At 41.8% G+C, this 25857-nt stretch overlaps 2 long non-coding RNA genes and 1 pseudogene across 2 annotated transcripts in view; 1 reads left to right on the forward strand and 2 right to left on the reverse strand.

Annotated features, from left to right (window-relative positions):
- The window catches only part of LOC140209401 (uncharacterized), a 75646-nt pseudogene extending 59761 nt beyond the window's left edge, over nucleotides 1–15885 (reverse strand).
- LOC140210048 (uncharacterized) lies at nucleotides 2013–7688 on the reverse strand. The gene is made up of 3 exons (XR_011889136.1): nucleotides 7592–7688; nucleotides 5101–5191; nucleotides 2013–4957 (listed from the first exon to the last, which is right to left on the reverse strand). It is a non-coding gene; the product is annotated as an uncharacterized lncRNA (long non-coding RNA).
- Nucleotides 15886–19526: 3641 nt separating the features above from the next.
- Nucleotides 19527–25857, forward strand: part of LOC140210047 (uncharacterized) — a 55643-nt gene continuing 49312 nt past the window's right edge. The window contains exon 1 of the long non-coding RNA XR_011889134.1: nucleotides 19527–19692. This is a non-coding gene — a long non-coding RNA (uncharacterized lncRNA). The remainder of the gene's footprint in view (nucleotides 19693–25857) is intronic.

The following is a 25857-nucleotide window of genomic DNA, read 5'->3' on the forward strand; positions in this document are numbered from 1 at the left end:
CCTGCCCCCCCCCCCCCCGTGAGCACTGGATTGTGTGATTGAGGCAAAGGAGGAGCCTGTGAGACAGGTCCGACCAGTGCCGCGCCGACCTCACTGCAGGCCACGAAACGATCGCTTCTACCGGTTCGATGAAGCAGGCTATTTGGCCCGGGACTGCCCCGTACCAGCACCAGCACCGTCACCACGTCACAGCCCAGTGTGGCCATCGGGAAACACCGAGCAGGGGGGCTTCACCTGAGACCTCCAGTAGAATCTCTCCATTGTCGTCCCTCCGGGCATGCCGTTGGAGTGAAGAGCAAGGCTTATACGTGGACTGCACGGTGGAGGGTATCAGATGCGGTGTGTTGGCGGACATGGGGTCAACCATCACTGCCATCCGTCCCTGTGTTCTCCCGAACACAGATACCTATCCACACCTAGGTGGACAACGACGGCGTCCAGCTGGCCACAGTCACCAGCGAGTGTGCGCCGATGAGAGGGGTGAGGTTCCTGCGCATCGCAGTGGGGAGAAACACAGCGGAGCATGAGGTGTGGCTCGGCGATATCCAGGAATCCTGCATCACTGCCCTGGACCTGCTGTCCCGCTGGGGGGGCGGGGGTGCCTGTGTGGACTTGCCGGGGGCAATACTCCATCTTGGTGCTGAAGCCATGGCTCTCTATCTGTGGAATTCATTGAAAAAGAAGGCTGCTTAGGCACCCTGTTGACCAATGCAAGCTGCAGGAGTTAAACAGTTTGTGCACAATCATTGGAGCTCAAGGAACAGAGTCTTCTCTCCACCATTCGATCTCCTCTGAACTCCTTGACCCTCGGACTGGGACCAACCACGGTGGTCTACCAGAGTGCTTCCTGCACGTCCTTCCTCTTTGCCTCTTCTTGCTGAAAATCCACGCGCACTCACTCAGGTTCCCACACGTACAGATAGAATGACATGACTTCCATTGGTTAGTTCCCCATTATCTATAATTATAACTCAAACATCTCAGCTACCAAGAACATTACCTCATCAGTTAACGTGACAGAGAAGCCATTTCATTATAACCTACAGAGAAGCCATTTAAATATTGGCAGTTAACAGGTAATATTACAGTTAATATTATTGAGAACGCTACATACGTCTGGGAATATTTAAAGTGGATGTTGGTGGTTCTTGTTTAGTAAGGGTGTCGAAGGTTATGGGGAGAATGGGGCTGAGGTGGATAATAAATCAGCCATTATAAAATGGGAGAGTAAATAGATGGGCGAAATGGCTGAATTATTTTGCTGGATTATCGTCTTCTGGTCCTACGGTCTTAAGTGATGGAACACTGCAGGAAGATGATGGAACAATTTGTTTACATGAGGCATCCATTGGTACTTCCTTAAATTCTGTTTTGTAAGTCAAGTAAAGAGCATGGATGTTCTCAGCATATCCACTGAGAATTGCCTTGGGATGTCCTCAGAAAGGGAAAGAGCCCCCTTCAGAATCAGAATCAGGTTTGTCTTCACTGTCTTCTGATGTAAAATTTGCTGTTTTGCAGCAGAAAAAAAAAACGAGCAAGTTCATTCCCTCAGACTATTAATGAGTTTGGGTTTAAGATCCAGATTCACAAATGGGACAACTGTAAATAGAATCATCTCAGGCTAATTAAACCCCATCAGATAACCCTGACCTGTAGAGGTCAAGAGCTCCAAACAGACTCTAGTGTTTTTGCTTCACATCCTCACACAGCAGGTGAAGACTATTGTGCCATATTCCTCCTTGTCAATGAGGTATTTAAAAGTTCAAAGTTCAGATTAAGTTTGTTATCAAAGAACATATGTCACCATATACTACCCTGATTATAATTACAATAATGCAGTTCATGTTCTGTTTTATTTCCAAGACATTTTATTCTATGTATGTATACTTATGGGTTTTCAGACACATGTTAGTACTGAGAAAAGTTGCACTGTCTGTTTGCAGGTTTACACCCTGATGACCAATGCAAGCTGCAATAACTTGTAGCTCACTCATTTTAATCAGCACCAATTTTATTTTCAATCTTGTGTCTCTTTCTCACTCCATTTCTTGAACATGCGTTACAAAAGGACAGTAGTCATGTACCTTATCGAAGTTCAAAAAGAGCTGCTGCATACTTCTTGGAGAAACGTCACTCCGGGACAATATCTTCTGCACTATCAGTCTTCAGGACGGACATGCCACTCAGGGTTTGGACTGATATTATTATAATTATTTAGTTTTGTGACTCTATGTGCTATTTTAACTATATGTGCTGTGTGGTGTGTGCTGTGTGTTAATGTATGGACTGTGTTTTTCACCTTGGCTCTGGAGGAATATTGTTTTGTTTAGTTACATGTGCATGGTTAAACTTGAACTACAGATTGAACTTGGAAAGTTATGAATAAGTCTTTGTATTTTCGAACTTCATGATTATCACGACAATAATGCAGTTCACATCTTATTTTCAAGACCCATTACTGTACATTCATGGGTTACAGGGACTAGAAATTTTAATGCTAGTCTTTCTCACTCCATTTCTATAAACTAGGACAGATAGGAGATTCTGCAGCGGCAAAGGAGACAGCAGGATAGTGTGTTGGCTCCTGTGTGCTAGGGTTCAGGATGCCTCAGAGTGGTTGCAGAATATTCTTGAAGGGGGAGGGTAAGCAGCCAGCAGTTACAGTACATGTTGGAACCAATGACATAGACAGGAGAGGGGTAGAGGTCCTGCGCCATACATTTAGGGAGTCAGGAAGGAGGCTGAAGAGCAGAACCTCCAAGGTGGTAATCTCCAGATTACTCCCGGTGCCACGAGCTAGTGAAGGTCAGAACAGGAAGATAACACAGATCAATGAGTGGCTGAGGGGATGTTGCGGGGAAAGGTTTCAAGTTCTTGGATCATTGGAACCTTTTCTGGGGAAGGGGTAACCTATACAAATGGGATGGGTTGCACCTGAACTGGAGGGGAGCCAATATCCTGGGTGGGAGGTTTGGTCATGCTGTTGGGGGAGGGTTTAAACTAGATTTGCAGCGGGGTGGGAATCGAAGTGAAGTTGCAGAAGATGTGGCAATTGGTGCACAAGTAGAGACCTTTAAACTGCATTTCTTTAGTGAATGTGAGCACCTGACACAATCGTAACAGAATTTGATCAGCCTGACCGGTTTATGTTCAGACATTGCAATTTGTTCACACTCACTTTCATTCCTAACTGCAATTCAATTGCATCTCTGTCTGTGGTTTCCATTGAAACAGCAATTTTAGCTGCTTTCTCTTGAATATGAGTTGTGCTTCAGTTAGGAGCCATTTTTGACTGCTTTCTTGTAAGGTTCCACAAAATAAATAATCTTTCAGTGTATCATCAAGCCCAGCATTGAGCTGACAATACTCAGATAATCTCTTCAATTCAGCCACAAACGCTGCAGTGGACTCCCCTTCTTTTTGATTCTGCAAATGAAACCTATAGCATTCTGCCATCAACAATAACATTGTTTCTAAATGTTCCTGCACTACTTAAGAATATCATTAAAGCTAATTTCTGGTTTGGTTGAACCAATCAAACTTTGAAGCAAATTGTATGCCTTTACAGACAAAGCACTCAGCAAAATTGGCACACATTTCTCATTGTCTATTACAGTTGCTTCAAACTAATGTTGAATTAGCTCAGTATACATATTCCAATTATCTGCTGTGGAATCAAATGAGCCAATCTTTCTGATATTTCTGCAGTTTTAAATTATGTTTATCACCCAGTACTAACCCTTTATGAATGGATGAATTCTTCCAATTTCTGACATTTTTCAAACTTGATCATGTTCTCCCTTCAGAAGAACATGTTCTGTGCTGCTTTTCTTTTATTAAACTTGACCACCTCTGCATATGCTGGGCTTCTTTTTTTTTTGTTCAAGTCTTTTGCTGCTCTTCAAAAGGTCCACAGACTTCTAAGATTCGTTTTAAAAATACCTTGTCACAAGTGCTGCATTTTCTAACTTCAGAATATCAGACTAATTCAAAAGAAAATACAGGGGTTGGGGAATGTGGATCTAACTTCATTCTTCACTTCAAGTGAGGGCTGCATGTATCACGTGAATTGCATACATCATTGCACTGGCACATATTTATACATTTAACCCCTGATGAATGATTTACATGAACAAAATTTATATATATATAGATACACACACACACACACACACACACACACACACACACACACACATATATATACACACACGCTCACAAGATCACACAAATAGAAATTAAATATTAAATACACAGAAGTCTCCAATAGCTAGGATCAAAGGACAGTCCTGGAATAGAGGTCATCCCTTTAGAACAGAACTGAGGAGAAATTTTGTGGCCAGAGGATGGTGAATCTGTGGAATTCATTGCCACAGATGGCTGTGGAGACCAAGTCATTGGGTATATTTAAAGCAGAAGTGGATAGGTTCTTGATTAGTAAGGGCGTCAAAGTCTTCAAGGACAAGACTGCAGAATTACGTTGAGTGGGATAATAAATCAGCTATGATAGAACGGCAAAGCAAACTTGAAGCAATGAATGGCTTAATCCTGATCCTTTGCTTACACAGTATCTTATGGTCTTAACTCCATCAAGAAAATCCAGGAGCCTGAATGTGATCTATTCGCCATGTATAATGTCACTGTAGTGAAGAATACTAGCATTATTTTTTCACCTTCATGAAGTTAACAATTGAATGACAAGAGAGATTAATTCTCCACGAATGTTATATTTGCACAATTTCTGAAGAAGTATGAATATTTGATCCTGGTACAAAATTCCAGCACTATCTGTGTGATCCAGAAGCCTTCACTTTACCTTATAGAGCAGTCTGTGGGGAGCTGATTCATTGCGTCTCTGTAAAAGGCAACCGTCAAATCATCAGACTCATCGACACTGGGAACTCTGCTATACAGTTGTATCTGGAGCTTGGACTCCAATATATTCGCATCAAGCATTCTGCAAACACACAGTGTGCCAACATCTTGTCAATTTCATCGGCAAATAGCTTTGTATTGACCATTGGATAAGAAAAAGTAAATGTCTTCCCTTAAATGATGAGTATGTTTCAAAGCAAATTCCACTGATGTCCAGAAGCCTACCTTAGTTTCCCTTGTGAGCCATGTGACTGAAATCATGCAGATCATCAGCAGAGCGATGAGTAGCCAACGGCCCATTTTCCTTATCATGAAACTGAGCAAAGGGGAAGAGATACAGAACTGATGAGATGAACTGAGATGGTTTTGCATTTGAAACATTCATCTCTTGTTTACTCTGTAACCGTAATGAAGTGGAGAGTGCAAAGTAAGCAGAGCAGAGAAGTTCAACTAGAAGAGTAAACTAGTGTTGACTGAATGGTGGGTTGCAGAAGGGAGAAGAGCCTGATCATCAGTTGTAATAAAACCAAATTTTCTCAAGGCAATAGCAACATTTTGCATTGTGTTCATTCATTGTTTCTGTTGTGGTTGTTGGAATTACTGAGTATGCCACGATAAAATGAATCTTAGTGTTGTGTATGGTGACATATTCCTGTATATACTTTACTTTGAACTTTGAAATCCTTTCTGCAATTCATCCAGTGTAATAATATCTGTTTTTTTAGCAGATTACCAATTTCTCTACTAGGATTCATGCCAGAAACCTTCTTTACTACCCCATCTTTTTCTGACTCCACTTTCAGGGAACCATGTACCTGAATTCCAAGATCCCATTGATCTTCAACACTTCCTAGGACCAACCATGCACCATGAAAGTCTTACTTGATTTGACTTTTGAAAATACAAAACTTGGCACATTTCTGAATTAAACTCCAGTTTGCTATTCCTCAGCCCAAAAACCCAGCTAATCAAGATTCTTCAAAATCCTATTCACTGTGTGAAAAACAATCTGTCTGAGTGTCATCTGCAAGTGATATTTTTTCTCCAATTATTGTTATTGAGACTTTGGCCAACCCTGCAAGATGTTACGTTATTGCTTGTTGCTCTGCCAGCAATCTTTGAGTCAGTGAATGTCAATGAATATCAGAGTAAGGGAAAGCAGCATCCTAAGGTTTGGCAAACACAAAACTCATCTCACAGCATGGGAGAGGGCTAGTGATGGAATAGTCATGGAGAATACTGCATGCCAACCCTTTGAATGTAACAAATGATTCTTATTTCCAAAGGATAAACTTTATAGCAAGAGATTAGGCTTGCTGTCCTTGGAGCAGATGGGGTGGAGAGTGGATATAGTTGAGGGATGGGAAATTATGAGACGTACAGGATGGAGAGACGACAGCAAATTTTCCTCATTCTCAGAGGTGAATAAAACAAAATGACATAGATTTAGAAGGGATTTGAAGGGATTGTTTTTACCCAGAGAGTGGTGGAAACAGAGTCATAGTCAGTGTTTGTGACGTGTCTGAATGAGATCTTAAGTCACAACTCCATAAAGGTGCTGGAAGATAGAGTTTACATACAGTATTGTGCAAAAGTCTAAGGCACATGGAGAATAATTCTGTAAAGTGAAGATGCTTTCAAAAATAATGAAACAAAAAGTTTTTAAATATCTAAAAAATAACTATAATGTGCAGTTAGCAGTAAGAAACTAAATCAAATCAATATTGGGTGTCACCACACTTTGCCTTTAAAACCAATTCTTTTCAGCACACTGTCATGCAGTTTTATAGGAAAATTGTCTGGTAGATTATTCCAAGCATCTTGGAGAACTTGCTAACTTCTTCTGCAGACTTTGGCTTGCTCACTTGGTTCTGTCTCTCCAGGTAATCCCAGACAGCCTCAATTTTGAGATCAGGGCTCTCTGGAAATGATGCCATCTGAAACTATATAAAAAAAATCAAGGGTGCCTAAGACATTTGCAGTGTTCTGTAGATGGATGTGCAATGGAAATCCACATGGTCTTTGTCTGTGTTGTACGACTCTAGGACCATATGATTTTGTTACACAACAGCATTATCTGAACCCTGAAGCTTAAAGTTCAATGTGGATTTATTATCAAAATACATATCTGTCACCATATACAACCCTGAGATTCAATTTCTTGTGGGCATACTCAATAAATCTGAAGAATAATAACCACAACAGAATCAATGAAAAACCAGCCAACTAGAGCGATCAACTAAAGTGCAGAAAACAACAAACTGTGCAAATAGAAAAAGAAGAAATAATAATATTAATTAAATAAGGAAAAAAAATCGAGAACATGAGATGAAGAGTTCTTGAAAGTGAGTCAATTTGCTGCGTGCACATTTCAATAATGGGACAAGTGAAATTGAGTGAGGTTATCCCCTTTGGTTATCATTATCCATTCCAATAATCTACTTCCAATAAAAAACTATATCAATTTTCATGTCTAAGTTATTGCAGAATATTTGGAGAGATTAATTTACCTTGGATTCTTGGTCTTAAAACATGTAGTAGAGAATTAATTATACTACTGGATGTGGAAATGAAAACAATATTCTCACAGACATTCAGTTTAAATGAATAAACTTGTAATTTCCACTTTAATGTCCTCTTTTACAGGAACAGGGCAATCATATCACCAGCAATGAGAACATTGTACATTTAAGCAGAACTGGATCAAGTGACTTACCTTGCAGTTGATACTGTTGTAAATGTTTCACATGAATATTCACATCCTATTGAGGCAAGGAAAGATAATTCAGTCTCACGTGTTTTCCAAGTGCAGTCAAGCAAGGGTACATGATTGACGTGTGGAAACTCATGCCTCAATAAAGGGCTGATTGGTTACATGGGGGTGAGTAATTTCTGTTTCCTGTGTATATCTGAACACCGATATTCCTGGGGAAGTTATGGGGCTTTGATCGCTGGGATTGCAAACCCTATTTAATCCCGTGCAAGCAGAAGTGAAAGTTCCAGCCAGGCGAATGACACCTGCCAGCTCTGGGAGACCTGTTCTTGGGGTCTCAACATCCACCAGAGGGATGAACTCATCTCTGCACTGAGTGTATGTGGAGATACTGGACCAAGTACAGTTGTTGATACAACAGGATAATGCTTCTGTTCTCAATGAAAAGACAACTCCTGATATAATACAAAATACTGAAGGAATTCAACAGCTCAGGCAACATCTACGGAAAGAATAAACAGTAGACATTGCAGACGAAAATCCCTTCTGATGAAGGATTTTGGCCTGAAACGCTTACTGTTTATTCCTTTGCATAGATGCTGAGTTCCTCCATCATTTTGGATATGTTGCTCTTGTTGTTCATCAGCTGCAGAATCTCTTGTGTTCCTGTTCTAATAGTGGGCAGACAAATGTCAGTAAACATCATAGAGTTATACAGTATGGGATCAGGCCCTTCAGCTCGACTCATTCACACTGACCCGCCTGAGCTAGTTCCACCTATTGTATTAGTCCTATTTCCCTTTTCTATATATGTGCTGATCCAGTACTCTGCCTTCAAATGTCATCTTCCAAAATGTATACCTTCACACTTTTCCAGATAGAACTCCATTCTGCATCCTGTCTATGTCCATAAGACTACAAGGATCAGAAGACGTAGAAGCAGAATTAGGCCTTCAGCCCATCAAGCCTGGTCCACCATTTTATCATAACTGATGAATTGTCTTCTCAACCCCATTCTCCTGCCTTCTCTTCATTACCTTTCATGCCCTGGTTAATTAAGGACCAATCAACTACTGCCTTAAAGACACTCAGTGACATGGCTTCCACCACTGCTTGTGGCAACAAATTCCCGTCTCACCAACCTCTGGTAAGGAAATTGCTCCTCACCTTTGTCCTAAGTGGACATCCCTCTCTTTTGAGTTTGTGCCCACTAGTCCTCGGCTACCCCACCAACAGAAACATTCTCTTCACATCCACTTTCAACATTTGATGGGTCTGCTGCGGCCATTCTTCCTGAGTTCTTACACAAACTGCACGTGGTTTAACCTGTTCAATTCCCTCTATTTTCCATGAAACAAACCAGTGGAAAATGTTTAGAAATCTACAAGAAGCGAGTTTGGGTATTTGCTGTTTTTCAAAGATGAGAAAATCTCAGTCAGCAACCAGAAACATCAGCCACCTAGATACAAAGCTACCATACTCAGAAAGATAGGATACTCTCTGGTTTAAGTCTCACTTCTCAGCTACTGAACATGGCATGCCATTCTCTGCAAGACTTGTCACAGCAGAGACAGAATATTCCAGAAATGCTTGAATGCAGCCTTAAGAACATAGATTAACACTCCCACTCCACTACTCAGCCCTCCACAAAACCCACCACCACTACTTTATCATTTCATATCAGCCACCTGAGTTACAAGCACAATTGTGCCTAGTGGCACTTTATGAACATGCAATAAATGTATATAAAGTGCCTTTTGTATTTATATTTATTGTGTTTATTTATGACTGTGATCTATATCTTAGACTGTTTTATTTGTGCTGCATCGGATCCAGAGTAACAATTATTTTGTTCTCCTGGCACTTGTGTATTGGAAATGACATTAAGCAATCTCAAATCTTGCAAATTGTACATGATACTCAATCAACCTCCCTACTGATTCACACCCTCCACCACTTACCAGTGCCAGTGAATCGGATCACAAAACTGCAGTTGTCTCCTCTGTTTTATATGGACACATTCACTATTTCACTAGTCTTTGCTCCATGAATATTTGAGGCTGTGCAGTAATATTGATGGAGCTGGTGTTTGAAGGATTGACAACTTAAATTCAGTTTAGTTGAGTTTGGGATCTTTGAATCCACAGAGGAGATGTTTTCATACTACGTGTACTGAATGGGAAGGGATCCCTGGACAGACTCACAGGACACTGACACGGAGCCCCCACCACACGAGACATTTGCAGAAAAGAGAAATTGAAGCATAGGATCAGACACCGGTTCTTAGGGAAAGAATCATTGAACATCAGAAAGTCAATAAAGATGCCATAAGTGGGGATCTGAACTCCACATCTGTCGTGGCTCTGCATCCTCGCAGATGCCTGAACTGCCACATTTGCCATTATCCTAAAACACAGCAGAATTACAGATCAGGACAGCAGTGATGACGCTGAGGGTGTGTCAGTGTGAAAATGAGAGTTACAATCTCTCTCAGCATCAAGGAGACTGTCTCCAGTGCTGTTTGGAAAATTCAAGGCAAGCATTGTTTTAAGGTGCCATCTTCAGGCACACAGACGGAACAGATACAAGAGCAATATTAGAGATGCATTTAGACTAACCCACTAAAAGGAGTAGAATTAGGCCATTTGGTCTATTGGGTCTGCTCTGACATTCAATAATGCTGATAAATATTTTCCTTCTCAAACCCATTCTGCTGCCTTCTCCCTGAATCCTTTGATGGCCTTACTAATCAAGAACCTATCATACTACACTTTAAGTATACCCAATCACTTGGCTTCCATTGCCTTCTGTGGCAATGAATTCCAAGAATCACTACCGTCTGGCTCAAGAAATTCCTCCTCAGCTCTATTCAAAACGAATGTCCTCCTATTGTCTCTCTCCCGCGGTCTAGACTCCTCCATGGTTGGAAACGTGCTTTCTACGTCTTCTCTATCTAGTCTTCAATATTTTATAGGTTTCAATGAGATCCCCTCTCATTCTTCTAAATTCTAGTGAGTAAAGGCACAGAGCCATCCAATGTATCTCATATGTTAACCCTTTCATTCTGGGGAACATGGTCAGTGATACATGGCGGGCTGAAGGGCCTGTTTCTGGCCTGGAAGGTTCATGTTCAAACTTCTTCTGTAGTCCCATTGCAGTATTTTCCATACGGGAATGGGCCGGGTGGAGGGGTCGGCTGCTGGGTGTGGGTGGTCAGCGGGTGCTGAGTGTGGGGGCTCAGAGTGGCATGATTTGGGGGAAGAAGCACAGAGAGAGAGACAGACACAGAGAGACAGAAAGAAAAAAAAACATGGAGCAACTGATCAGTGGCCACTTTATTATGTACAGGAGGTGTCTAATAAAGTGGCCCCTGATCGTTGAAAGGCAGCAACTTGTGAGATATTGTCACATGTTTAGTGGCTTTCAGGAGAGAATGAAATTTTGACTGGGTTCAGTGACCTACCATATAGAAGGAAACATTTGGCACTGATATTAATGCAGAGATAGTGAGGGATGGACAGGGTGACAACAAAGATCATGAGACATTAACTTTATGGAAGGAACGATGTTAATCCCCGGGAAACCTACCATCAGATACTTGTAAACGTACGTTAAACATCGGATCGTAACCTGTTGTTTCAATAGCACAGCTGTACCATATTGTATCTTCAGAGCGAAGATCCTTCATAGTAACAGTAAATACTCCCTGCGGTGTGGTGGGGCTGGGCTGGCCTCCTTCCAGAGGACTGAGCTGAGTCTGCTGAGCTCTGACAACTAATTTCCTTTTAATATTTATTAAGGTATTTAGACCACGAGCGACATTTTTATCTCACTGATCTGTTGTTGTTAGATTATTAGTTTATGTCTGAATGCAAACCTCTGACAGGGTGACATTTCATACAGTTCAGAGGCAGGAGAATGTGCTGAGCCTCCCCCTAGAAATCGGTGTCCAGTCAGTGGGTCGGAAAACATGAGTAGAGTATCCCGATCCCTTCGCACTCACAACAGGCCTCAGCACTGCTGAGGAGCTTCAGGATATTCCTGCTGCCCAGACACTTCCAGGAGAAAACATGGATCAGACATTTCAATGGAGACCTAATGTCAATCAATGAGAAACCTACCGTCAGGTACTTGTAGATGCACATCAAACACTGGATGATTGCCAGATATTGTAACTCCACATCTGTAAAGTCCTGTATCATTAAAGACAAGATTCTCCATAGTAACAGTAAATATTCCCTGGGATGTGTTATCTCTGATTGTCATTCTTCCATACTGCTCATTTGTCCCATTTGTATTCACTAACAATGTGCATTGACGACCCCAGATGCGGCACAAATACTTTGTGTGTGAAGAGTACATTAGTGCATAGTGACAATCGATTGTGATCGCTCTTCCCACAACTCCTCTTACTTTATCTTCTGCCCATAAAGCACCCGAAACTGAGGGAGAAGCTCTTAAGAAAATGGATACGTAAGGCCAAATTTCATCAAGCAGATTCAAGATTGTTTAATGTCATTTCCACTACACAAATGTAAGGGAGATCAAAATTATTGTTACTCTGGATTTGATGCAGCACAGAAAAAGCACAAACCATCAAGAATGCAACAATAATAAAAAAAGTTGTTTTACTTAAAGCTGTTGCTGTGATCTAAGGAATTTGCCACACTGTCAACTGGTATAATTAAATTCCACATAGACTGAGAATATAGCAGCATCATCCCTCATCTCGTGCTCACAGCTCTTCACAAGAAATGATTTTTATTTCATTAGGGTCATCATTTTCACTGCCCACTAATGTCTCCGTGTATTAGTATACCACTCAATCCCATTCTTCTGATTTTTTCCCATAATCTTTGATGCATTTACTAAACAAGGAAATATTGAGCTCCATTTTAAATATATCCAATGAATTCGCCCTTAAAGCCATATATGGTAATTAACTCCATAGATTCAATACCCTCTGGCTAAATAAATTCCTCCTCATCTCTCTTCAAATGTATGGAGTCTGTATGTTCTACATGTGGAATGCGTTGCGGTTCCCTGGGAGGTCCCGTTTCCTCCCATAGTCCAACGACATACAGCATAGTTTAATTGGTCTTTGTAGATTGGCCTCTGATTGGGATATGGGTTAATCACGTTTGTCGAGGGTTGCTGGGCTGGTGTGGCTTGAACGGCCTGAAGGGCCTAATCTACACTCTATCGATCAATTAATAAAATAAAGGGATGTCCTTGCATAGTGAGGCTGATTTGTCAGGCAAGATTTCCCCAGATGGAAACCCTATTTTATCATATGCCTCCAAGTATCCCAAACTTTGTTCTTAATAATGGACTCCATCATCTTCTCAACCACTGAAATCATGCTAACTAGTCTATAATTTCCTTTCTTAAAGAGTGGAGTGACATTTCAAATTTTTCAGTCCTCTGGAACATTCCAGAGTCCAGCTAATCTTGAAAGATCACCACGAGTGCCTGGACAATTTCTTTAGCTACATCTTTCAGAACCTTGGGTGTAGTCCATCTGGTCCCGGTTAGTTATCTACCTTCAGACCTCTCAGCTTCCTGAGCACCTTCTCCTTAGTAATAGCAACCACACTCACCCCTGCCCCCTGACATTGCAAATTTCTGTCATTCCCACCAATATTTGAAATACTTTATGTCCTTCCTTTTCTTTTTATGACAGTGTCACTGTCTCATGACTCAACACACATTCCAGCCTTTTCAAAACAGAAGCCTGAAGTATGAATGGAATGCTCTGAATTTGTCCGGAGGTGCAAGTCCAACTATGTTTGAGATGCTCCACATCTTCCTGGAGGAAGTAACAGACTTAACTGTTCACTATACTTTATTTCTACCCCATGGTGGTTTCAATGTGTAACTTCTACAAATGCAAAGAAATTCTTTACCCTCACTAGAAGTATAAGAGCAGCAGTAACAGAATAACGTAAAGAAATATTTAAATGTATCCTCCCTTGAAATTAGAACTTACTGGTGCCATGGATTTCTGTCACATTACTGCAGATCTCTCCATTGTTGAAGACTGTCACATTAACCATTGCACTGGATCTTGCTGATCCAGATTCGAGGCACTGCAGTAATATTGATGGTGCTGCTGGTTGAAGGATTGTCAATGTAGAGCCAGTTTATTAGTATCTGAGATCTCTGGATGCCCAGATGAGGTTTGTTCATACCACGTGTACTGAATGGGAAGGGATCCCTGGAGAGACTCACAGGAAACTGACACTGAGCCCCCGAGATGAGAGATATTTGCTGTTGACAGATATCGAAGTACAGGAACAGACACAGGTTCTGTGGGAAAGAAATGAACAAACAGACACTGAATGAACATCTGAAAATCTTGCACTCTTCTGGCACTTCATTAGGTATGCCTGTTCACTTGCCTGTTAATGCAAATATCTAATTCATCAATCATGTGACCACAACTCTGCCCATAAAAGCATGCAGACATAGTCAAGGGGTTCAGTTGTTGTTCAGGCCAAACATTAGAATGAGGAAGAAATGTGATCTAAGTGACTTTGACCATGAAAGAATTGTAGGTGCAAGAGGGTTCTTTATTGAGTATCTCAGAAACTACTGATATCCTGGGATTTTCACACACAACTGTCTCTAAAGTTTACAGAGAACGGTACAAATAACATGAAAAAAATCCAGTGAGCAGCAATTATGTGTAGAAAAGTGCTTTGTTAATGAGAGATGTGAGTGGAGAATGGCCAGACAGGTTCAAGCTGGCAAAATGGTGATAGCAATTCAAACAACCACACGTTACGACAGCGGTATGTGGATGAGCATCTAAAAGTACAACACATCGATCACAGAAGAAGAAGACCACGAACATACACACAGTGGTCACTTTATTATGTACAGGAGGTGTCTAATAAAGTGACCCGTGGTTGTTGAAAGGCAGCAACTTGTGAGATATCTGTCACATGTTTGGAGGCTTTCAGGAGAGAATGAAATTTTGACTGGGTTCAGTGACCTGCTGTATAGAGGGAAACATTTGGCACTGATATTAATGCAGAGATAGTGAGGGATGGACAGGGTGACAACAAAGATCATGAGACACTTACTTTATGTTTGGCACAAAGTTAATCCCTGAGAAACCTACCATCAGATACTTGTAAATATACATTAAACATCGGATCGTGACCTGTTGATTCAATACCACAGCTGTACCATCCTGTATCTCCAGAGTGAAGATCCTTCATAGTAACAGTAAATATTCTCTGTTTTGGGTTATCTGTGATTGACAATCGTCCACTCCGTCTGTGTTGCCCATTTGTTTCCACTAAAACTGAACATTGATGAGTCCATCCATGGCACCAATACTTTGTGTGTGAGCGGTACTTTGCTTCATAGTGACAATCGATTGTGATCGCTCTTCCCACAACTCCTGTTACATTTTTCTCCGCCCACAATTCACTTGAAACTGAGGGAAGCACTTTCAGATTTCCGGGGAAAGGAACAACTTATTGCAAACAAATGACTTTGAATATGACGTTAAAAACAGGTCCAGGTCACATCCGGCACGTGGTCCATGACACCACAGCCAATGATTTTGGTCTGAGGTGCAGTCAGTGCTGTTACTGTGTCAGCTGTGTCAGTGCTCTCTCCCCTGTGTCAGTACATTGTGGGTTCACTTCCCACTCCAGAGTCCTGAGCAGAAACCCAGGGCTGACCTTCCAGTGCAGTACTGGGGGAATGTGGCATCTACAACTCTCAGTTACCTCTGACTATATCAGCCTTTGTAATGTCCACAAAGTCCCAGCTTTTTTCATTTGGTGTGTGTGTGTGTGTCTTGGGTTCCATGAAATTCTCCGGATGAGACAAGATTGGTAGGATGATTTGAAAACATATTTCAGTTCCCTCAAAAAGGCCAAAGTCCTGAAATCCTCCTCACTTTCAGACAAGTTTATAAGCTGCAGAAAGAAACCCCTCATGATGTCTGAAACAGTGCCCTCTGGTTCTGATGGAAATTTTATATCTTGTACCTGTCAAGTATTTCTATGTGCAGTTAGAAGGTGCTGCAACACCTCCAAACCCCACCTCTTTTTCTCCCCATTCCATTTGCCTGTTGTGCTTCACCCCTCCTCAGTCCCTGAACACCTAGTGGACCCAGTCTCACACCTCCCCCTCTCCTATATACACTATCTCCCTCTCCACTCACACTTGATGCAGGGTCTTGACCCAAACAGTTGACATTCCCCCTCACTCTGACAGAAGCTGCTTGACCCACTGGGTTTCTCCAGGAGTGTACTCTGAACTCCAGTTTCCGACATCTTTAGTGTTGACAGGTATTGAAGCACTGTTGTGGAAACTGTGTACGACCCCTAAACGAACACTGATTAAGTGAATATCCGGAGTTGTCTGTCACTCCCCGGATAGGAAACCAAACAGAAGAATCCAAATCCACAGCATTTTATTCACAGAGACTCAGCCAAGACCTGTCTGTCCTCAAAGAGAAATGACTGAAATAAAAATAAGGAAGAAGGCAGCAGGGAGTTTCATCAAAAAAAACACAGTGATACAACAGGTGTGTGGCATGTGACAATCTGAAAAACTTCTAGTTACATTAGCAAGTCATGAACATTTAAGCAATTACCAATGACTGTATGAAATGCTGAGAAGTGTTAAAGTATTAGACAAAAGCAACAATGTTCTAATCTGATGTAAAAATAAACATTTGGGGGTGCGCTGACACAGTGTATTAATCTGAAATATAAACCACTCTGTCTCCACAGATCCCACCTAATTCCCAAAGTTCATCCAGAAGCTTTATTTTGTGTTTGGTTTAAAATGTTAGCCATGGTGAGTCATTGGGAAAAAGTTAATGGCCGCGGGATCCTTGAGGCTGGGTTTCTTGGAGCTTGGCCGCGGGATCCTCGAGGCTGGGGTACTTGGAGCTTGGCCGCGGGATCCTCGAGGCTGGGGTTCTTGGAGCTTGGCCGCGGGATCCTCGAGGCTGGGGTTCTTGGAGCTTGGCCGCGGGATCCTCGAGGCTTGGGTTCTTGGAGCTTGGCTGCGGGATCCTCGAGGCTGGGATTCTTGGAGCTTGGCTGCGGGATCCTCGAGGCTGGGGTTCTTGGAGCTTGGCCATGGGATTATCGAGGCTGGGGTTCTTGGAGCTTGGCTGTGGGATCCTTGAGGCTGGAGTTCTTGGGGCTTGGCTGCGGGATCCTCGAGGCTGGGGTTCTTGGAGCTTGGCTGCGGGATCTTTGTCTTGAAATGCGGAGGCTGATAACTCAGAGACTGGAGCTGAGGGACAGACTGGGAACTAAACATCAACATGGAGCCAGGACTTATCCTTCAACAAGCCAGGACTCATCTTTAACACAACACTAACATGAGACAGGACAGAACATAGACATAGAGCAGGGACTTATCCTACAACAAGTCGGGACTCAACTTCATCTCCACACCAAGGTGGGACAGGTAATGGCAGAACGGCGGGACTTACCCAACAGAGGCGAGGACAAAACAAGACAGATCCCCCCGCAGGACATCGGCAAAACAGCCTGACTCATCCCCACGGAGGCGAGGACAAGACAAGACAAGTCAGGACCCTCCGCAGGGCAATGGCAGAATTGTCTGACTAACCCCACAGAGGCGATGACAAGACAGATCCCCCCACAGGGCAACAGTCAAACGGCCCGGCTTACCCCATGGAGGCAAGGACAGGAAGAGACAAACACCAAAGAATGACAGACAGTTCCATATCTGCTTTGGGGTAGCTCCGGGTCTCAGTTCAGCCAGCAACCTCAGCTGGCTACAGAAACAGCCGGATCCCTACCTAGCTCAGAGTGGTTGCAGCAATTCAGCTGACCCGGGAAACAGTGGAATCCGTACCGCAAAGACTAGTCCATCTGGCAACAAGGCTCCATGAAGCAGTGGTCCTCCAACCAGGCCTAGAGATCACAAATGGTTTCACTAGCCTTCCATCAGCAGGTTGCTCCAAGGGGGACTGACGAGACAAACCAGCATGAAGTCTGAGGGAGCTTCAGTACAAGGGGTAATGATTCTTATGTGTCACACATATTGGAGAAGTAATAGAGAATCAGAAACAGATTCAGGTTTTATCACCGACATAGTGTATGTTTTGAAATTTGCTATAACAGTCCTAACGGGAATATTCAATGATTACCATTGGAGCTGGACACAGAGTCACCACTTATCGGCGCCATCTTGAATTTCAACTGAGCAATATTAATTGTTTCACCTTAATTTCATTGTAAACAGAAGAAGGTCTGCAGACGCAGGAAGTCCAAAGCAACACATGGGAAATGCTGGAGGGAATTCAGAAGGTCAGGCAGAATCTGTGGAATTGAATAAATAGTTGACATTTCGGGCCGAGACTCCTCTTCAGGTCTGAGAAAGATATGGGAAACTCTCTGAATAAAAAGATGAGGGCGGGTAAGGAGGCTATCTGGAAGGTGACCGGTGAAGCCAGGTGGGTGGGAAAGGTTGTAAAGGCTGTCAAAGAAGGAATCTGATAGGAGAGTAGAGTGGACCATAGCAGAAAGGGAAGGAGGAGCAGACCCGGGGGGAGGTAACAGGCAGGTGAGAAGAGGTAAATGAAAAGCCTTGGCCCGAAACCTCAACCATCTGTTTCTTTCCTTAGTTTCCACCCGGCCTGCTAAGTTCCTCCAGCATTTTTTGTGTGATGCTTTTGATTTCATGTCATGTGAGGAGATCCAAGAATGCAGCTCATTTGTATTTTCCTGATATTTTGTTGCTGACTTTGCAAATGTTTATAAACACTTAATCACACATTGTATACAAATAGATAAATGACAAAATAATTCAGTATACAGGGAGAGCTTTTGTAATTTTGGGTTTGTTACATTTGTTTTAGGGGAAACAGTGCAGCATATTAGCTGTGAATATATATCTGCATAAATTCTGTACCTTCTATAGTATGAGTGCTGACTCTATTGTATCAGTCACGGCTGTCATCTGTGTAATGTTCACCCTTAGCAAAGGATGTGGTCAGAACTTCTGTTTTTTTTACTTGTCTTACCAAATAGACTATAGAGAAGTACCGATGGTTGCTAAACATCGACAAGTTGTTCTGGTCTCTTCCTGCATTACCCCATCACTTCTTAGAAAATGTCTCAACAACCATGGGTCAATATGCTGATGAGAACAAGTGCAGAGACACAAAACATCTTCAGCAAAGCATTTTTGTTTCAGCAACTAGATCACTGAACAACAATAACAATTTGGTGAAGAAAAGTCAAAAAGCCATTTAGCCATTGTGTTTAAACCTAATCCCAATCCTGTGCACACCTGTAAATACAACGGTGAGATTGTAAAACATTTTCCTTTCTGTTGTTGAGAAGTCATATAAAAACTGCAGCTTGATAAGTTATTGATCAGACTGCACGTGGAATATGGTGAACCATCTTGGGACCGTTATCTTAGAAAGGATGCGCTGTAAATGTAGAGTGTCCAGAGGAGGTTTCTGAGAATGATCCCAGTAATGAAAGGGTTAATGTATGAGGAACGGTTTGTACTTGCTGGAGTTTAGAAGAATGGGGGCGAGGCGGTGGTTCTCATTGTAACATCTTGAATAGTGAATGGCCTGAAACCTGGATGGAGTGATGTGGAGAGGATATTTCCCTGACCAGAAAGTGCTGATTCCGTGGAATTCATTTTCACAGACAACTGTGGAGGACAAGTCCTTGGATATATGTAAAGTAGAGGCTGATAGGTTTTTGATTAGTTAGAATGTCAAAAATTACGGAAAGAATGTGGTTGAGGGGACGAATAAATGAGCCATTATAGAATGGTGGTACAGACTCAGTGGGCTGAATGGCCTTCTTCTGCTCCTATGTGTCTTATGGTCTGAAGTGATTGGGCAATGCAGGAAGAGGATGGAACAGTTTGTTTACGTGAGGTACTTCCCTTTAAACTGTGCAGATTAGCAGTCAGTCTTAGTGTGTAGTTTTTCAGCTTTGGTCAGGTGCATGATCACTGATCTTTCGTAACACATTTTGTAGAAATGGAGTGAGAAGAATACACAGCATGAAAAATTTCCTGTCACTGTATATGTAGAGCTACGAGGACTTGATGTTTCAATCCCTATGGTAAGTTGGCAATCTCGATGTTGGCAGTGGGCTTGGAGTGGTGACAAGGAGGGAGGGTAGGAACATCATCAGGGTCATCAGGTGGGCACCCTCCTTCTTTGTGGTTTCGTTGATAAGCCCACAACGTCTCCAGAGGGCACAATGGTGCTACCTGGCGTCCCAGATACACGCCCCTCAGTTCCATACCCTCCTGTCTTCATCTTGCAGCCCAGTTGTTGTCTTTCCTTTTAATCCAAATCCAATTGCTGCTTTCTTCTGCTGCATTTGATAAGGACTTGATTGCTTGTTGGAGGGAGTGACCCCTCACCTCCATCTTCTTCAATAAACTGGCTGTAGATGTATAAAGGCCTTAAGGAGAACGAGCAGGGGAAATAAAAGTTGGGTGCTGTATAAAATGAGTGAGCATTGATCGTCAGGGCATGAATCTGCAAATAGAAGGAGTAACTTTTCTCAGTACTGATCTGTGACTGTGACCCATGAGCGTACAATAAAGCATCTTATAAATGAGAGAAGGTGAACTGCATTATTACGGTGGCACATATGCACTTTGATAAGTTTAATTTGAATTTTGAACTTTGAAATACTCCACTGACAATGAGGAATATCGCTTAATATCCTCCACCAGAGATGTGAGATTGTGAAGCAGTAACACCAGAGTCTGTTTGGAGCTATTGACCTCTTCAGCTCAGAGTTATTTGTTGGGTTTTGATTAGCTGTAGAATAATTCCAGATGCAGTGGTCCCACTTGTGAAACCTGAGCTCATTTATAGACTGAGGTTAAAGAACTTGTTTTAGTTGTTTTCTGCTGCAAATCAACAAATTTAACATCAGAAAACAGTGAAAATAAATCTGATTTTGATTTTGAAAGAGAATGTTTTCCTGACCCAGCACAACCCAAAGCAATTCTCAAAGGATATGGTTAGAACTTCTGTCCTCCTTACTGGTCTTACAAGGCAGGATAACGGGAAGTACCAGTGGATGCCTCACATAAACAAACTGCTCCACTCTCTTCCTGTATTGCCTAATCACGTCAGCACATAAGACGATGAGGCATTGGGGCAGAAGAAGGCCATTCAGCCCATTGAGTCGGTTCCATTCAAAGCATCAGCTGCATATAAAACTGAGAAGAAAGAGTAATTCTGAAAATTTGAGAGAAGAAAACTAGTTCTGTTATTTGTAGGAACATAGAACATATGGTGCCTTTAAAAAGTATTGACCCCCATTGGAAGTTTTCTGTTTTATTGTCTTACAACATTGAATCAGAGTTGATTTAATTTGATTATTTTTGACACTGATCAACAGAAAAAAGACACTATTCTGTCAAAGTGAACAGAAATCTCTATAAAGTGATCTAAACTAATTACAAGTACAAAACACAAAATAATTGATATTATAAGTATTCACCCCCTTGAATATCACACATCAAATCATCAATAGTGTAGCCAAATCGATTAGAAGTGACATAATTAGTTAAATAGAGATCTGTTTTAGGAGTCCCGTGTGCAGTCAAGATGTTTGAATTACACCTGTATCTGGAAGGTCCAACTGCTGGTGAGTCAGTCTCCTAGCAAAAACTACACCATAAAGACTAAAGAATGCTCCAAGCAACTCGATGAAAAGGTCAGAGATGGATACAATAAAAATTCCAAGTCTCAGAATATCCCTTGGAGTACAGTTAGGTCAATTATCTTGAAATGGAAAGAATAAGGCACAGCTGTAAACCTGCCTAGTGCAGGCCATCCTCAAAAACTAAGTACTGCAACCGTGTCAGAATGGGACTAGTGAGGGTCCCACTGAGAGACTTATGACAGCCCTGGAGGAGTCAGAATCTTCAGCAGCAGAGATCGGAGAGATTGTACATGCAACAACTGTTGCCCGGGTACTTCACCAGTCAGTTTTATAGGAGAGTGGCAAAGAGAAAGCTCACGTGAAATCTTGGCTAGAGTTTGCCAGTAGGCATGCTGGAGATTCTGAAGACAGTTGCAAAAAGGTACTATGGTCTGATGAAAACAAATTGAGTTTTTGGTTATCAGACTGAACACTATGTTGATGCAAGCTAAACAATGCACATAATCAAAACCACATAATCCCTACCGCGAAGCATGGTGGTGGCTGCATCATGCTGTGGGGATACTTCACTGCAGCAAAAACTGGAAGGCTGATAAAGTAGAGGGTAAAATGAATGCAGCAAAACACAGGGAAATCCTGGAGGAAAACCTGATGCAGTCTGCAAGAGAACTGTGACTTAGGAGAAGATTTATTTTTCCAGCAAGACAATGACCCAAAGTATAAAGCCAAAGCTAGACAGGAATGGCTTAACAACAAGAAAGTTAATGCCCTGGAGTGGCCAAGTCAGAATCCAGACCTCAATTCAACCGAGAATTTGTAGCTGAACTTGAAAAGGGCTGTTTACTCATGATCCCCATGCACTCTGACAGAGCTTGAGCAGTTTTGGAAAGAAGAATAGGGAAAAATTGCAGTATCCAGATGTGCAAAGCAGATAGAGACCTATCCACAGAGACTCAAGGCTGTAATTGCTGCCAAAAGTGTATTACTAAATACTAACTTGAGGGATAAATTCTTGTGCAATCAATTATTTTCTGTTTTATATTTATAATTAATTTAGATCATATTGTAGAGATCTGTTTTCACTTTGATATGAAAGATACTGTACTTTTTCTGTTTGTCAGTGTCACAAAAGCCAAATTAAATCCACTGTGATTTATGTTGGAAAATAATAAAACATGAAAACTTCCAAGGGGGGAAGAATACTTTTTATAGGACTGTATGTGTACTGTATGTGCCTATATAAGAGCCTCTAAACGTCTCTACCATCATGCCTGCAGTGTATCCAGGGACCCACCACTCATTGTATATAAAAAAACCCTACCTCTTACATTTACCATAAACTTTCTTCCACTCACCTTAAATGGATGTGCTCTGGTGTTGGTCATTGTCACCATGTGAAACAGGTGCTGGCTGTCCTCTCAATCTATGCCTTACACTCGACAATGCTTCAGGCGTGATTGAACCAGATTCAGTCCCCTCAACTAGTGAAGTCCAGCACAACATATACCTTCTGTAACACTTTTTTAATGTATGCAGAAACTTTGAGGACTGAACAGACTTGGACCACAATATCCCGCTGTATCTCCTCATTGTTAAGAATTCTGTCACTAACCTTGTAATCTGCCTTCAAGTTCTATCACACAAAGTAAATCACTTCACATTTTTCAGTGATAAAATCCACCTTCCACTTCTCCACCCAGCACTGCATCCTGTCGAGCTCCTCTTGTAACTGGGGCACTCCTCTTGTAAGCAGCACTGGGGCTCCACAGGGGACTGTCTTGTCTCCCTTTCTCTTCACCACTTACACCTCGGACTTCAACTACTGCACAGAGTCTTGTCATCTTCAGAAGTTTTCTGATGACTCTGCCATAGTTGGATGCATCAGCAAGGGAGATGAGGCTGAGAAAAGGGCTATGGTAAGAAACTTCGTCACATGGTGTGAGCAGGATTATCTGCAGCTTAATGTGAAAAAGACTAAGGAGCTGGTGGTGGACCTGAGGAGGGCTAAGGCACTGGTGATCCCTGTTTCCATCCAGGGAGTCAGTGTGGACATGGTGGAGGATTACAAATACCTGGGGATACGAATTGACAATAAACTGGACTGGTCAAAGAACACTGAGGCTGATTACAAGAAGGGTCAGAGCCATGTCTATTTCCTGAGGAGACTGTCTTTTAACATCTGTTGGACGATGATGAGGATGTTCTACTAGTCTGTGGTGGCCAGTGCGATCATGTTTGCTGTTGTATGCTGGGGCAGCAGGCTGAGGGTGACAGCCACCAACAGAATCAACAAACTCATTCGTAAGGCCAGTGATGTTGTGGGGATGGAACCGGACTCTCTCACGGTGGTGTCTGAAAAGAGGATGCTGTCCAAGTTGCATGCCATCTTGGACAATGTCTCCCATCCACTAAATAATGTACTGGTTGGGCACAGGAATACATTCAGCCAGAGACTCATTCTACCGAGATGCAACACTGAGTGTCATAGGAAGTCATTCCTGCCTGTGGCCATCAAACTTTACAACTCCTCCCTTGGAGGGTCAGACACCCTGAGCCAATAAGCTGGTCCTAGATTTATCTCCATCTGGCACAATTTATATATTATTTAATTATTTATGGTTTTAAATTGCTATATTTATACTCTATTCTTGGTTGGTGCAACTGTAACGAAACCCAATTTCTCTTGGGATCAATAAAGTATGTCTATGACTATGACTAACTTACACCAGCCTTCTGTATTATCCAAGACACCGACAATCTTCGTGTCATCTGTAAAGATATGTATATATGTTGGACTTCTGAATTAAAGAACATTACAGAGGCTTGTTCATATGTAGAAGTGTCCATAAATCAGGAGTACTTAACCTGGACTGTATCGCCTTTTATCTTACACATCATTCTTCTGACCAGATCTTCTTTCTACGCTGATAGTCTTCAACATTAATCCAGATCTGAGGAGGGGTCCCTGACCTGAAACTGGGTTCAATGCAGGGTCTCGGCCAGAAACATCCACTGCTTATCTCTTTCCATAGATGCTGCCTGATCTGTTGAGTTCCTCCAGCACTCGTGTGTGTTCAATCAGCATGTAGCAGGAAGATTGAAAATCTGCTGAATGGTGTCAGAACAACTACCTCCCACTCAACATCAGCAAAACCAAAGCGCTGATTATTGATTACAAGAGGAGTTATCTGAAGGTCCATGAGCCAGTCCTCATCAGGAGATCAGAGATGGAAAGAGTCAGTAACCTTATATTCCTTGATATTAACATTTTAGAGATCTGTCCTGGGCCCCTCATGTATCTGCCATGACAAAGAAAGCATGGCAGTGCATTATTTACTTAAAAGTTTGCGAAGATCAAACTGTCATCTAAAACTTTGACAAAGTTCGATATATCCACAGTGGAGAGTATTCTTACAGGTTGCATCATGGCATGGTATGAAAACACTAATGCCCTTAAATGGAAAAACCTACAAAGGTACTGGATAAAGCCCAGTCAATCACAGATAAACCCCTCCTCACTGTGGAACACATTGTTACACTAAAAACAGCATCCGTCACCAATTAGGCCATGCTCTCTTCTTCCTGTTGCTGTCAGAAGCAAGTACAGGAGCCTCATGTCCCACACCAGCAGGTTCAGGAACAGATATTATCCTCTAACAATCGGGCTCTTGAAGCAGAGTGAATAATTTCACCTATTACTAATCTGATTCCACAACTTCTGTACTCACTATCAAAGACTCTACAACTCATGTTCTCAAATGTTATTTTGTACTCATTTATGTATTACTATTATTATTATTATTATTTTTATTTTGTTTTTCTTTTAGTATTTGCACTTTTTTGGTTGGTTGTCTTTGTTCATGTGTAGTTTTTCATTGATTCCATTGTATTTCTTTGTATTTACACTGAATGCCTGTAAGTAAATGAATGTCAGGATAGTATATGGTGACATATACAGTATGCACTTTAATAATATATATAAGTTTCTTTCCTGAGAATGATGCAATAATTTGATCAACATAAAAATAAAATTAATTGAAATTGGATATATTTCCAGTCAATATTCAAAGGTCTTAAAAACAAATGAAGAATGGATTAAAAGTTGGGCGTTGAATAAAATGAGTGGTTACAGCTTGCAATGGTCAGTGGGGTGTGTATCTGCAGATAGAAGTTGCTGTTTTTCTCAGAGTTGACACGTAACTGTAACCCGTGGATGTACAATTAGCATTGGAGCTGCTACATGAAGGGAGTTGTTAGCAAATGTAAGGATCACCATTGTATGATGACAAAGTGCGAAATGTTGAAAGATTCTTTGTAATCAGATAATGATGTGGTATAGCATAAATTTCTTCACACAGTGGCTGAGGGAGAGAAGAATGAGAGCAAAGGCCACATATACATGGAAAACTGTGGCAGGTCACTATTACACAGCAAGTTACAACATAGAATAAAACTGCCATCTACACCCCAATTCTGAGTTTATTTTAGTTGTCTATCTTTCACCATTGGTCAAGAGGATGTAATTTTCTTTGATAAATACGTTTTAAAGGATTCACATTTTAATGCATCAAGTTTCAGTAACTGACAGACTGTAGT

This window comes from Mobula birostris, chromosome 14, assembly GCF_030028105.1.
Source record: "Mobula birostris isolate sMobBir1 chromosome 14, sMobBir1.hap1, whole genome shotgun sequence".
NCBI classification, from domain to species: domain Eukaryota; kingdom Metazoa; phylum Chordata; class Chondrichthyes; order Myliobatiformes; family Myliobatidae; genus Mobula; species Mobula birostris.